This window comes from Lepeophtheirus salmonis, chromosome 14 (assembly GCF_016086655.4).
Source record: "Lepeophtheirus salmonis chromosome 14, UVic_Lsal_1.4, whole genome shotgun sequence".
Taxonomy (NCBI): domain Eukaryota; kingdom Metazoa; phylum Arthropoda; class Copepoda; order Siphonostomatoida; family Caligidae; genus Lepeophtheirus; species Lepeophtheirus salmonis.
In genome coordinates, this window is record NC_052144.2 from 38,927,198 (window position 1) to 38,942,415 (window position 15,218).

At 33.1% G+C, this 15,218-nt stretch overlaps 1 protein-coding gene and 1 long non-coding RNA gene across 3 annotated transcripts in view; both read left to right on the forward strand.

Moving 5' to 3' along the window:
- LOC121129037 (uncharacterized) overlaps positions 1-15,218 on the forward strand; it is a 43,082-nt gene that overhangs the window by 9,962 nt on the left and 17,902 nt on the right. The gene's annotated exons all lie outside the window — the stretch shown is intronic.
- On the forward strand, positions 541-6,512 carry LOC139907197 (uncharacterized). The gene is made up of 2 exons (XR_011783647.1): positions 541-6,201; positions 6,259-6,512. It is a non-coding gene; the product is annotated as an uncharacterized lncRNA (long non-coding RNA).

Consider the following 15,218-nt stretch of genomic DNA (forward strand, 5'->3'; position numbering starts at 1 on the left):
TGGTGTGCTCATAAAAGACGGAGAGTAACCCTGAGGATTTATTGCAGTGTTACAATTGTAAGTCCTTGTAGGTCTGAATGTTGGAGTAGAATTGGGGATTGGCATTTGAGTAATTCTTGCCATTGTACTTGTTTATTCCCTTCTGTCCTCTCTTCCTTGTCACAGCTGATAGTAGCTTATCTCTTTCCTTTCAAAATATTATTCAAAAATTTAGTGTTACACTGTTACCATTTAAGAGCAACGCTGTTAAAAGATAGGATGGATCCACATTTTCTCGGATCTGTTTCAGTTGGGATCATTAGAAGTAAATATTCTCATACTCGAACTTTCGGACCTAGATCCGCACACAAAATTAGACGGATAATTGGCTGAAATTTTATGAACATTTTACACAAAGTTTGGATCTCAATAAAATAGAATCAGGATTAAACATACATTTTACTGATATCTGATGCCGAAAAAATAAATAACCCAATATTATTACTTTTAGATCATAATTATTGTTAAAATAATATTGGACCTTTATTTTATATTGCAACTTTTCCTCGGAAAAGAAGCAGAAAAATGTATTGAATTAGTTGATAGTTGGCAAATTCTTTCAACTATGAAATGATTATTCAATAATAGTTAATAATTGTTCACAACCTAATAAGAAATGATTCGTATCCAATATTTGAACAACACTGATTAGAGAAAAAAATATATGAAACTTTGAGAGCTGAGAACCAAATAATGTGAACATACATTATGTCAAAAAAGTACCTGGAATTGTTAAATAAAACACAAATTTCACATATAATCATGAAAATTTATTCAAAGCAATCTCCATTAGATGCAATACACATATGCCAACGTTTTTCCCAGTCCTCTGAAACCTTTTTTATAGGCACTTTTGGCATGGCCTTTAGCTCCTTCTACTAATTTTGTTTTATGGATTCAATAGACTTAAAACAAGGTTCCACGGAGTGGCAATTTAAGTTTGGGGAACAAAAAAAAGTCACACGGAGCTAAATCAGGTAAATATGGTCGATGGTATTTATTGCGTGTTTGGCTTTGAATTCGCTCACAATTGTAGCTTTGTGCGATGGCGTGTTATCATCGTATAAAATCCACAAATTGTTCTTCAGTAATACGGGCCATTTTCGACGGATTTCTCACGCAAACTCCTTAGTACGCTCAAATAGTACTCATTATTGACCGTTTGCCCCTTTGTAACGAATTCATGAGGCACCAGACCGCAGATATCAAACATAACAATGCGCATCACTTTGACTTCTGAAACTTGATCTCACAGCCCTCATTGAACGCTTTGTACCACTCATATGCATGGGTTTTTGATACAACTGATTCACAAAAGCTTTTTCGAACATTTTCAACGCGTCAGCACATGAAATTTCGTTCGCAACACAAAATTTAAGGCAAAATCTTTGTTCCATCATTTTGTTCGTAGTAAAAATCATGGAACACTAGTGAGGTAGACTGACTTATCCGGCTGTTGATGGCAAATTGGTTCTTATAGATCGTCCCTTAACTTGCATCATTATGAAAGACGGTGCTGCCGACCTAAAAGAAAATGTTTTTAAATCCCTTCAGCGCGGGCAATTTGAATTAACAATTCCCAGTACTTTTTTGACAGAATGTATTTGTGTTTGTGTATGAGGTAAGACCTTGTGAAATAATACGTGATGCAACTGTTTTGCTAGATATTGTTCCAATCATTAATCATGATAAATAGAATGCACACTTAATATAGATATTATCTTTTTTTATAACTAAGATTAAATACAAAGCAATAGTTATAAAAAAATTTAGATCTAAAAAAGTTCGGGTACCCGGATCCAAGATCCCTTCTATCTCTAATCGCTGTTAGAATGAAGAGAAAAACAGTTTTTTTTCTTCTTCTTTTACAGATTTGTATGAGGTATTATTAAGTAAGATAAAAACAAAGTTCATTTGATGTAGTTTTTAATAAATGAAGGTAGGGCCACGGGTGGTGGTGGTGTTGTTGATGCTAGTTGTATTATCTTTTTTGGTGATGAGGGGGTCAATCTGCCCTTCTTCTTCTTCTTGATGTTGTGGAAATACACAATAAGTATACTGAATAAGAATATGATGTGGGTTCTTTTTAAAATGGTGACCCTGGCGCGTGAGAGTTTAATAAAATAATGTCTCGGTCCCTTATATTGTTATACAGATAGATACTATGAGCTTATATTTCTTCTCTTGCCACACAATAAGTACGTACATGAACATAACATTGCATCAATAGGACTTGACTGGAGGTTTATGCCTAGGGTTGTCATTCCTAAGCATTTTTTGTGTGTGACTTTTGTTGCTCAAGGCAATCTGGAAGGGTGTTTTTTCTTTCTTTTCTGAAGCTGTTGTTATGTACAAGGGTAGTCTAAAAAGTTTCCTACCTCAACGTGAAGATGGAAGCACTCATAAATAAAAGCTAGTCACAAATAGCATTGTGTCGGAACACGGTCCAGTCCAGCCCCACTTGTCAGATGAAGGTAAAATCGATCCCTTGTTATGTCATTGAGGGTGTTTTTTTCTTTATTTATTATTTTGTTATATAATATAATAAATTATTTAACTGAGTAAAAATATAACATATTCTTATTTATAGCAAAAATAGGAATATTCATGGATCATGGTAAATATCTCATATACCGGGTCAACCGTTATTATTTACTCATCTCTTTTATACAAATTTCGAGAGGTTAAGAGTCATTTTGTTTACAATTTTCCCATAAATAGTCTTGTAGAACACATAATCAGCTGTCGATTGCTAAGAAAAACATTGTCCTGGTCGCCCCCATGAACACACAGTACGAGAAGAGGATTGAGATATCAGCACTCCTCCACTCAGAATTGTCCTAGAAGACTGGGGCCTCCACAAAGACAATTTGCAATCCTCAGCTAATGATGTGTTCTACAACATTGCTCATAGGAAAATTGTAAAAAAATGACTCTTCTCCTCTCAAAGTTTGCATACTAGAGATAAGTGGCCGTGGGGAAATTTAGAATCTTTTTACTCTTTACAACCGTCTCAGCTTACTCTGATCAGAGTTAAGATGTCCTGTTGTCCCCCTCCGTGATTTTGCACCAATGTTATTCCAGATTGAAAATAATATAATGTGATCGACTAGATAAGATCAACCCTGTATAATGTTATTTTAACTGTCAATCTCAATCTTTACTCCAAAAAGAAATAGGGCCCAGAATCAGTTTGTAGCTAGCCAAGTCTACGCTACTCTGGTGCTATTATTCATTTAATAGTAGATGATTGCTCTCATATTAATATTAGCTAATTTGAGTTCAATCAATTAACGTATTGTGCACTAAACTATAATAATAGAAATTAACTAAAAATATCAATAACTGACAAAAATACATTGTAATTTTTTATGTTAGTTGAGATAACCCTGTTGTATGTTTAATCATCTTTATTCGTGTATTTATGTAGAAAGAATCAATATTGATTTTTTGACCGTATGACGATGGTGGTCTTGGAATAAAATCTAATCATCATGAACAAAAGAGTGTGGAGAGATTAAATCACTCTTGGAATCTCTGATACCTACTAAAAGACAACTTCATTATATGCCTTAGAAATACGAACCTTCAAAACTCTATTTTAAAACAAGTATGTATTGATTTTATAAATATAATTGACTTGCATTTTTTGTCTTGTTTTGCAGTGCAAGCAAGTTTAGGCATATCAGGAAAAATAAAGTATATGCATTCGCACAGATTGTTCAAGAATTAGTTTGACTCGAACAAATGAGTCTCTACTATATAATATTCAGGTTTTTCTATATATACTTTTGAACGTTGAATATTAGTTCCACATTTGATAAGGTTTCATTCAAAATTGCAAAACCTTATTTTTTTGATTACAACCTGGAGTATCTCATTGACTGTGTAACGGCTGCTACAAGGACCACTTTTTCTTCCATTCAGCAAGTCCTTGGTATGTATGGAGATACTGTGAGTGAGCCTTTCTCTCGATTTGTGTCTTTACATAGAGGTTAAACAATTAGCTTAAGAGGGCAGCCAATAGGGCTTATATCAAAAGTGTTCATAATGGTTATGTCACTAGATAGTCTTATATATGAAAGCAAATCGGGATTTACCACAAAACATCACTTTGGAGTATTTAAGTTGCGTGAACGACGGTTTAGAAATCGCACACTCAATTCAGCTCTCGCTGGTAGTATTAAGCATCTTTAGAAGCAATTCTAATTATAGCTACAATTTATTGTCAAAATCAATTATAAAACTTCTCAAATCAAAATAAAATCCTAATTTCCTTAACTAAATATTTTCATATACGTAGATTTTGTTTAATTTGTGAAATAACTGCGACAGTATCGCCCTCGATTCGTCTATGTAAAGAAGTTGCCTATGGTTTCAAGGAAATTCAAATATAGATATATTAATTTGCTAAATGAAAAATTTGTCTCATTAGTTTCCTTGTATGACCCAGTGTAGTCATGTATTTTGTCCTTATTTAGGACTGAAACCCCTTCTAATTCAGTATCGGTCCGGTCCAGTTCATTCCTAAGAACTTATTAAGTTTGGTTCCTGATGATGTAACTCAACTCAAGGGTGGTTCAGCTAAATTCGGAACACCTTTAACTGACTCCTGATCAATAAGGGAAGCTGGTAGAGGTTCGTAATTTGATGTAAAAGTTCTAATAATACAAAAGAAAAAAATCATTCGATGTGTCCGCCATCTTCGCTAATCATTGGCTTGATACGTGGCCTAAAGGATTTGCAGGCCTTTATTACGTCCGCAGGGGAGACTTTGTCCCAGTACTTGATGATGGAGGCCTTTAAGGAGTCGAGTCTGTTGTGTTAATTGACATAGTGTAATGTTCTACGAACACCACCAACAGACGGAAGCAACGGACCGGAGTAAAGTCAATAAGAACACCTTTGGATTGGGGGTACAATCATACACTAAAACATATATTCTGTAAGGGATTACATTTAAAAGGATGTACATACTATATAACTATTAAAATATACCAATTCGTAAAACACAAGGTACCTACCTATCTATTTAAAACAAATCCCTACGTCATGATTTAAAAGTAAATAAAAGACAATACATAACACAGAGTCCTTCCTCTAATGTCAGTGTTTACCTCCCTGGAAACTATTGTACGGCTTACTTTGCACTTTTTAGCAAGAGCGTTAATCAGAGTCCCAGTAGATGCCTTCACGGACCGTTTCAGATCTATGAGGAATCTGGGAGTGTGTTTTTATCACTCTGGGCTCTTCTCTTATATACCCTCATCCTTCAGCGGTTGTAGACGTCGTGGATAACCGAGCATCAACTTGATGTACGCTGGGCTGTGTCCCGCGTAAACCAATTCGATGATGGCGTTCCTCCGTTTCATCTCCATCGTAAATATTTGTTTTGAATTAAAAGTTCCGTAACCAACCTAAAACTAAGGCTCAACTTCTCTCTATAAAATTGAAATAACCGAGTTAAAGATGGTCTGGATTTATCTGAACGACCATGTAGACCGAATACATAAGGATCTACACAACACTAACCCTGTATAGTTACTCTTAGAATTACTGTTTCTACGTCACTTTAAGTATATGTGTCGTCGTTCAGCTCTATAAATAAAGCTTAATGTTGCGCCATTATTAATTATAATGTTTTAATGAGTAGGTATTATTATGTAATTTCAATGACCACAAAACTTTTCCATGTTCATTGATTGTGTGTTTATCAAGGACCTTTGATTACTTCTTCCATTTTTCCCCCCTCTCCACTCCTCGTACATATACTGATATAATCCCTACCTGTGGTGATGGTAGTCTTTATTACTTAGTTATAATAATTTGGACCCTCTGCCCTTGAACTGATATTTAAAGGATATTACAATCAAAGTCTTAGGTAATTAACTCACAATATATGTAATACCTATTTTCAGCATGGAATAAAGAATGTTCTCTTGGATTAATTAGATGATTAAGATGGATTATGACATGACCGACTTTATTAAATTAAAGCCACATTTTTGTTTCCGTAGTTTAAGTAGGGTTTATATATATGTTGTTTAAAGTAAAGATCTCATATATTATGAGCTAGTTTACTTGTATTAATGAGCAGAGTCCATAGCTACAATTGAAGACAAGAAGAAGATACTCTATTTTGTGGACCAATATGTTTAACAGGTCAGTTTCGTCAAAAATTAGATTTGTGGCTGCTATGTTATTACGCTTTTTCTCCAGAACCACGACTTGTCCTCTTCCTCTTATAGGCAATGAGTGCACTTCAAACCTTGGATAAGGCAGGGAATACGATTATTCCCTGGATATGGTAGTCCCTTTATTTTATACATCTTATCTCTTATGATCATAATCTTAAATAGTTTTCAATTAAAATAATGATACACAGATGACGTCACTTTCATATAGAAATACAAATGTAACGCTACGCTTTCAATAAAATTTTACGAGGCGAAATACAGTATGATATAAAATTCTATGTAGGATTTTAATATTTTTAAATATATATTTATGTAATTAATTTGAAAAGTTGTGGAGGAATGATATGACAATGAAAACCTGGGATTACGTTGGACATAAATATCAGTTGTTATTTGGCTAACATCCAGATGAGTCAGGACCTTTTTTATGTTTCTTTTTCTAGGAAAGGCTGTGTGATACAACAAAGGTAACAACGTGCCTTAATCAAGTATACTTGACCCCTATAGTGAACAAAAATAAGTGTCGCTATGCCACTGTCTTGTACAAATATTGATCACGTGGTTCTACATTGCCCTAGTTTGTATTCAAGTTGTAGAAAAAAGGGATTTCACTCTTATAAAATCTGGTTGTTTTTGCAGTCTATAATAAATGAATGACTCATCTTTTAAAAGATTTAAACGGGTCTTTGAATCCCTTTTTTGTACTCTCAAGGATTTTAGTTATAAATTATAATACATATGTTTGTAATTAAGAGGTATGTTTTAAATAGTGCAATGTCATGATTACCACAAAACTCATTGCATATTGAATATTTTTTTCTTGTTAGTCAAAAATAAACAGAAATGCTCCAAAAAAGTGAAATTAATTAATTGATTTGTGGTATATAACGACATATGTACATATAAATATTATAGTGTTTGATTCGAGTAAAAAAGTCGAGTTCATATTAGGGTAGTATATCTATTTTAGATTTTGCTCGAGTTTCTAGTTTTTGAGAATGCCCTTATACATAAATACCTTGATCTATAAGTTTAATTCGTTCTTGAACCGAGCTCGTAAGTCAAAGTAATATATTCTTTATGAAAAATAAGGGGGGAATCTTCCTTTTTAAAATTAACTTAACTAAACTTACTAATGTTTTGTAATTGAGCAAGTGATGTGAGGCGCTGCAATAGATGCTTGGTCACCAACCAGTAGCATCTAGAAATGGCTATCTCCTTATATTTTTATTTGTCAATCCAAATATATACTCGTAATCTTCATCGTATTTTGGTGCACTCGTATCTCAAGGTAGAGGTGGATTCGGTCTAGGCTTGAAAGCCCCCCGTCCGAACCTTATTTTGCCATACCCGAAAAGGTCGTGGCCCCAATGTTCTATCCCAGCATTTATTTATAATATAAAATAATTCCTTTATAACTATGACAATGACGTCATGCTTAAATGTTCGGTTCCATATGCCAATATGTATGTACTCTAACAAAATAAACGGAAATTTGAATTTAAAGGAATAAATAGTCCATATAGATTAATTAATTATAATTTCGACGGCGACATTAAATTAAAGTATGACTTATTAAGAATATATTCTTTTTTAGATCGTATTTTTATGATTGATTTCGTACCCACAACCGTTAGACACCTAAAAATGACTAATCGACCAACCTCCAATATTAAAAAATTGAAAAAATAGGCGTGTTTGTAAGATCTTAATGTCAATAACACATTAAAATATGGAATGATTAATGCCTATTTATTTATGAAATGTGATTGTGTTTAATTTGATTTCATGAATTCGTTATTACATGCTGATATTTTAAATATATTTAGCTCTCATGAGTATACACGGGATTGCCTTTATTGTATGGATTCCCATATTTTGGCTCGAAAATCTGCGGACTGCCCCTACATCTCGTAGCCCGATCCACCTCTATCTCAAGGTATTACTGTATTATGTAAACATATATATAAAACCTCAACCAGGATTGCATCTCGGAGCGAATCAAAATTTGGATGGGAGGTGTGGCAGACATTCTTTTTCAAGACGCTGCAAACAGCAAAGTCCAAGGGGGTTGAGGTCAGGGGCGGAGGAGAGACAGAAGTATGGCATATTGTTGTTTGCAGAAGTATTTAATTGTTTTTTTTTTTGGCTATATGAGGCTGTAATGGACTTCTTGATGTTAGGGAGTTCGGATGTAGATGCCAATAGTCTCTGTAGCCTTCTCGGCACTGACCCGTTGCGGAAGACATAGCACACAGGGTCCCTATTTTGTTGTTTCCCAGCCATTTTCCCACTTACAGACATAGTATAAAAAATAAAACGCGTTTATTTTTGTTGGTCTGCTGTAGTTTTAATAATTGCGATAAAATCTACAAGTTTTGGGTCCATTGTCTTGTCTTGGAGTTATTTAAGACTTATTTTCTTGGTATGGTAGGGAACCGAGTCCTTTAGGGGCCTCAAATTCTCCCGTACCTTGCGAACGAACGTCCCCGAGTCGGAACAGTTGTTATGTTGTTGTTACCAACCTGGATTCCAAGGAGGAATTGGCTTGTGCACCCTGTATTTGAGACTTGACATTGAATCCAAACAAGTTTTCTTTCTTTTCTTTCAATGTTATTTAAAAATAAAAGATTGGAGACCAGTATTGTTGTTCATCTCTTCAATATGCCTATAATATACATATGTATGATGTAGGCAATAATAGTAAATGATATTTTGTGTTTGTCGACTGTTTTGTTCATTTCATCATTTTTTATATATATTATATTATGTTATGTTAGCTGGTCGTTTTATTTAAAGATAAAAAAACCAACAAATGAATTCCTAGCGTTTTGATAATTTATACCCACGTATGATTTTTAATTTGTTGTTTCTTCTTTTCCAAGCCATAGTAAATAGTGAGAAAAAAAAGGCATATCTAAATAATTTATATATTTATAGGTACATTGTTACTGAGCCTATTTTAGAATTTAATTCAATGGAATAATCCTTTGTATGGACAATTCCTTGTTGTAGAATCAAGTACATCAAACATTTCTTAATGGAATTTACCATAAATGAGAGTTGGTTATGTGATCATTAAATCTTAGATTTGTTAAAGATAACGATTCAAAACGTTTATCACTGTTTCATGTATTATTATTAATCATATTACGTCATTTGCATATGTTTATAAAACGGTAGGGGCGCCCGCAGAAAAATAAAATACATTTTTTGGAAAAAAAAATTAAAAATCTATAGTGAATTTAATTTTTTTGCCGATAAAAAGACTAAATATTACAATTTTTCTAGTAAAAAGTAAAAAATCTGTAATTAACAACCCCTGCGGCCGCTCCCCCATGCTGACCGGAAGATTCGCCTCAGGAATTTTCGACCTTGGAAGTATTGCCCGCATATATATATGTATATATTATAGCATAAACGTATCTTTGCACTTATTTTTTAGGGCTTAAAATGGGTCTTCCTTCACTTGAAGTCCTTAATCATTCATCTTTTCAACTCCCATTATAGTAAAAAAGCTTGAGGAACACAATTACCGATCAAAGCCTCAAGTTTGTTAACCAAATCAAAGTTAAAACTTCAGACGCAGAGATTTCTTCGAGATCACTAAGTCACGTCTGAAGTGAATTTGGATGAAAGCACTTTAGCTTTACTCCCAAGTACTTGTCGAGGAATATACGATATTGGCGATAAAAAATGCTCAAGTACTCCCATTGGACGAGTTCATTTATAATTCCTCTCGAATGTACCCAAGAAAATATCTTCTTGGTATTTGATAGTTGCCAATTTGATGAGGATTGTATATTAATTCTTGGAACAGAAAGTGGGATTCTCAAGCTTGTTAATTAAAAGCATTGAGCTTGTGACGGAACCTTAAATTACTGACCAGCATTTATTATCAGCTGTTTGCAATAATTGCCGTTATAGGGCTAACATGTATATTTCGTCATATAGTGTTACTTACAATAAATTGCATTCCTGTTTTATTCCTTTATTTGGTTCAATAATTGGCTGCAATCATTTTTGCCTCATGACATATTCGCCGCCTTTTTATACTTTTATATTATCGGTTCTAACTTTAATTTCGATCAGATTAATTATATAGCTAGGAAAAGAAGAAAAAAAGGAAAAAAAAACATCAATATGATTGACTTATCATTAATCAACAATTGATTAATATATTTCTTCTTTGATTTTGAATTGTATACATTCAATCGATCCATCATTTTTCCAGACATTAAATATTATCCCAAATGGGAAGAGTTGCTTAAAATACCACGTGATGTTCATATAAAATTACAGCTACGCCAAATATTAAAGCTTTGTTATAGTATAAAGTTCATATGAGTTGACCACCAGAAATTTATCATCAGAAATGATAATTTCACTACAACAGGTTGTGAGATTGGAGCTTATGCTCTTCCAAATAGTATTAGAACTAATTGACTATTCATTTTTTATTATTATTTATTAATTCTTTTAATCATTATTTTCCATCTTTCTTTTTCTCCTAACTATATAACTAATATTATCGAGATGCAACAGTAAAGTTCGATCCGATAATATAAGAAGGCAATGAATATATCATGCAGCAAAATCTCCTTGAGGCAAAATTTCCGATCCAACTTTATTTATCAAAAAGAATACATTATGAAATAGCCATTACGTATCCAGTCAGACGAAGGAATCGACAGCTGACAACAAAATCCATGTGGTATATTTGTGTTAGAGAAGGAACACCGTGTACTATCACAAGAACTGTTTTAAATTTGAGAGCCTGTCAGGTTTTGACTAGAGAGAGGGCGACCTTAATGACTATTCTTGTACATCAAACAGTCTCTATCAAGGTTTTGAAGCTGTTGATTGGTTGAATTATAATTATCTACCAATTAAGCTGACAACAGTTCCCTACAATGATTGAATTATAATTACATAGTCGGGGAAAATTGGCTAACTAATACCAACTGATTTTGGGGACTTATCTCTGTTTCTTTTTGGAGGATAGGTTCTGGTAATCAATGAAGTACACGATGTGCTCGGGGGGTATCCCACTAACATTTAAAGGTAGACTGTAACTTGCTTCAGCTGTCAATTTTTAGCTTATTTTCCCCGAACGGTGTTGATTGATTTTATTCGAATTAGCTCTGGTTAAGCTGTCTGTAACCCATATCTTGTTGGGTGATCTCAGATAAGCTCAAATTGACGTCGAAAAAGGCGGGTACTCTTTGTCTCATTTCCTTTAAATCTGATTCTGACTCTGTTATGTGCAATTAAAAAATCTTTCTTGTTCATCTTTCAGCTCATGAAAAAAATCAATTACATAGAGCCAGTGTAGTGTCGATCCTTCTTTATTCTTTCCAGTGCAGTCTTAGGACCAGACCTATTAGTCCTTAGGACTGTAGATAATTGGGAGCGGTCATTTGAAATTTTACCCAGAAATGTCGATGGTTTATTATGCCAAATAAGATATATGAGATATTATTGCATATATCTTGCGAAAAATATTATTTTTTTCATTATAATACGAAAATATTAGGTCGATTTTTGATCCAGCAACAGACAGAGTAGAGCTATGGCTCATTGTCATATGGAACCTTCCTAATTGTCTGTTTCGTTTGTTGTAGAGTATTTACGTCGATTTTTTTAGTGCAGTATCGGGGAAAGAGGTGAAGTAGAACTATGGAATCAGTCCACAAAATCCACGATGTATACAATATGGTTGGATCCATTGGGTAATAAGGCATTGCGTTTCTTTTGCCGTTACTCCACCAAAGATCGAATGAATAAATGTTTACTTCGTTATATAATTTATTTTATTATATATCGGTATAATAAGAAAACAAACAAAGGCAACACCCCCTCAATGACGTCAGGAAGGGATCAATTAGACCTTTTTTAAGGACAGACAAGTGAGAATGGACTAGTCTTGAGTCCTCGATCCTAAATAAGGACTTACACAACACTACATATAACACGGTATTTTTACATCTAAAAATTATCATTTTATTTTATTCGTGCAACTCTTATTTCTCAATAACTTTCACGTTCATTGACCTGGTTGCAAATTGCTTGCTCCAAATTTGAAAATATCCTTTTTTTAACAAAGTCAATATATTGTCATTATTCTGTTAAAATATTACTGGCGATGGGAACATAGCAGAAATCAGTTCATTAATCATTTCAAAAAATCCTTTAAATTTAACTATGTGGAGAATCAGAACCCGTAGTTAGATATGAGAAATATTATTATATCTGAAGTTAAGCTTCCAAAGTTCCATTATCTTCTTTCAACCTTTTTTTCACAATAAAAGTGATTTCTTTGGTTGTAGCTCTGTTGTAGAACACACTGTCAGTACTATCACTTTTGATGAGATATCATCTATGGTTACAAAGTGTTGGATTGGATTTTAATCAAACAATGTATATATATTAAGTATTAAACGACTAATAGATAGGTACATGTGTATTTATCTATGATTTATCTGTTTCTAGATTTGTAAGTAAATATCAAATGGGCATTTAAAAAAAAACAACGAAAATCAACATGGTAACGCTGATAATTTGAAGAATATTTTAGAGGAGAGAAAGAAAAATGCTCATGACGTTTCATTAGATAAGCTACAATCAGCTGTCACAAGGAATGAAGGATAAAAACAAGGCCATTTGCTGGAATTTCTCTGATGTGGATCCTCAATTCAACTCTGGCGGCAACAATGGACTTACAATTATAACTCCGCCACAAATCCTCAGGGTTACGTTCCGTCTTTTATGAGGACACGCGAATGTTCAATCAGGTTTTGAATATAATTGAATCTATTAAGGAAAGGATGTTCACTACTAAGGAATTAAACAATAATGATAATTCCTAAGGAAAATAAAATCCATTCTTCAGATTACCCACTCCAAAAAAAATGAACCAGCTATAAAATTCACCGGATTTACATCACTAGCTATTATGCATACGACTGATGGTTAATTGAAGCAGTTTGTCGGAACGAATTGTGGTATACAGGTATGCTTATTTCCGGAACATTAGCATGCCTTATTGAGCCAATAAAGGGTCATGCAGGACCGGATGCCGGGTTGAAATTAAAACTAGGTGCTGGAATTCCTTGGTGCAGACCGAACTTCTTAAAAGGACCGAATTAGTTCGGTTCACTAAAAATCATAACGGTCTCGTACCGGTCTAGAACTTTCAGACTGAACCCCTACACTAATAAGTACCTCTTGTATATATGGTGTCTGAAGAGACTACGCCTAAATAGGAAGCCTATAAATAGACTCTAAACTAAAGAAATTGCTTGTTCCATATAATATTTACACAATATCTATTAGGTAATACTATAATTATTACGTGACAAATGTATAGTTAATACTAATATAACATGCCATTATTAGTTTTAAATCTGCTGTTACCTTACTTAGGAAACACAAAGTTTGCGGTATCAAATAACCTTTCATAGTATGTAAAACCAAAATACTATTTATAAAATATGGATCGTTTCTTTGACGGCTGAAGTAATAGTTTGAGTTGCTGTCGTCCTCTTTGTGTTCACTCAATAACCTTCAAGCCATTATAAAATATGGTTAAAATTAGGATATTTAACAACAGGGATATGTAATAATGTAATTATATTTTATTGCAGAGGAAAAACGGAAGTTGATTCCATTTTTTGTGTGTATGACGATTCAACAGAAGGTGAACCTTGATAGTATCCATTTATGCTATTTATCTATGTATTTACAAGAGGTATTTATAGGTTGTAAGTGAACTATATATATATTTTGAAGAATTGCTCTTTGTTTTCTAAGAACTTTAGATATCAAGTTCCTCTTTTCTAATAACAAATAATGTTTTTGAGTCATTGGCAGAAGGTATCTTAGGTAAATAACTCAAGAAAAGGTTTTTTCTAGCGAAAGTATTGAGATTATTTAAAAGAATTAAATCTGTTCAAGAATCATTTTTACGAGATAATTTAATACATTATAAGATAATAATCAGAGCTGTTTACGAGTTCAATACAAGTATTTGGGCGCAAGCCCGATGAGTTATGAATACAAATCTACAGCTATGATTTAATTACTACATAATTAATTGTCAATCATAATATGACAGATTCATAATTTTGATTTGAAATAAAGGATGTTTATGAATCTCAATCCTCGTTACTCATAGAAGTCCAAGTCTAGTCTGAAGTTTCAGGTTATTAACCCTTTACGCTTGTATGTGAATAATTCGTTACACTATATATAAATACATATATGATGAATATATGAAGAAATAAAGCTTAGAAACTGAGCAAGGCAGGTAAAGGACATATTCTGTTTACGTTTTCAGTTCGTGTTGCATTAGAAAATCACGCCTCTTTTTGGTCAAAACATAAACTTTGGGTGTGTGTATTTACGTCCACTTCGGTTCTCCTTGACCTCTGTTTCTTTTTACAGGATGAGAACAGGTAAAATAAGTTATTGAAAATAGTTATGAACAAAACAATATTTAGAACATATTTTTTTGTCACTAAAATACATTATCAGTTGAAATTAAGGCAATACAAAAGTTTTTATGACCTAACTTTTTCGTCACATCCGTTGTGCCAATTGACATTCTGACTTTTGTAGATGTAAATTATCTTAGATTGAGAGGGGGAAAAAGTTAAATACTTACTATTTACAAGCTTATATTTATGTTTTAATAAATAATAATAAATATTTTCATCCAAAATTTAATTCAAGGAGTAGAGGGTTAAGGAAGAAATACAGGAATTGTAAGAACCAGTCTGTGTGACTTTCATTAACAAAAAGTTTACTATCTTCTGTACTAAAGCACGGATGGGATATTAAAGATTCATTTTATTCTTACGTTAATGATAATTTGATAACTTCTATATTCGTTTGTCTTGTGGAAGAACAATACAACTCCCTGAAGAATAATATTATTTAGTAAAAAATTAACATTTATGTACGTTTCTCATATAGAGGGCG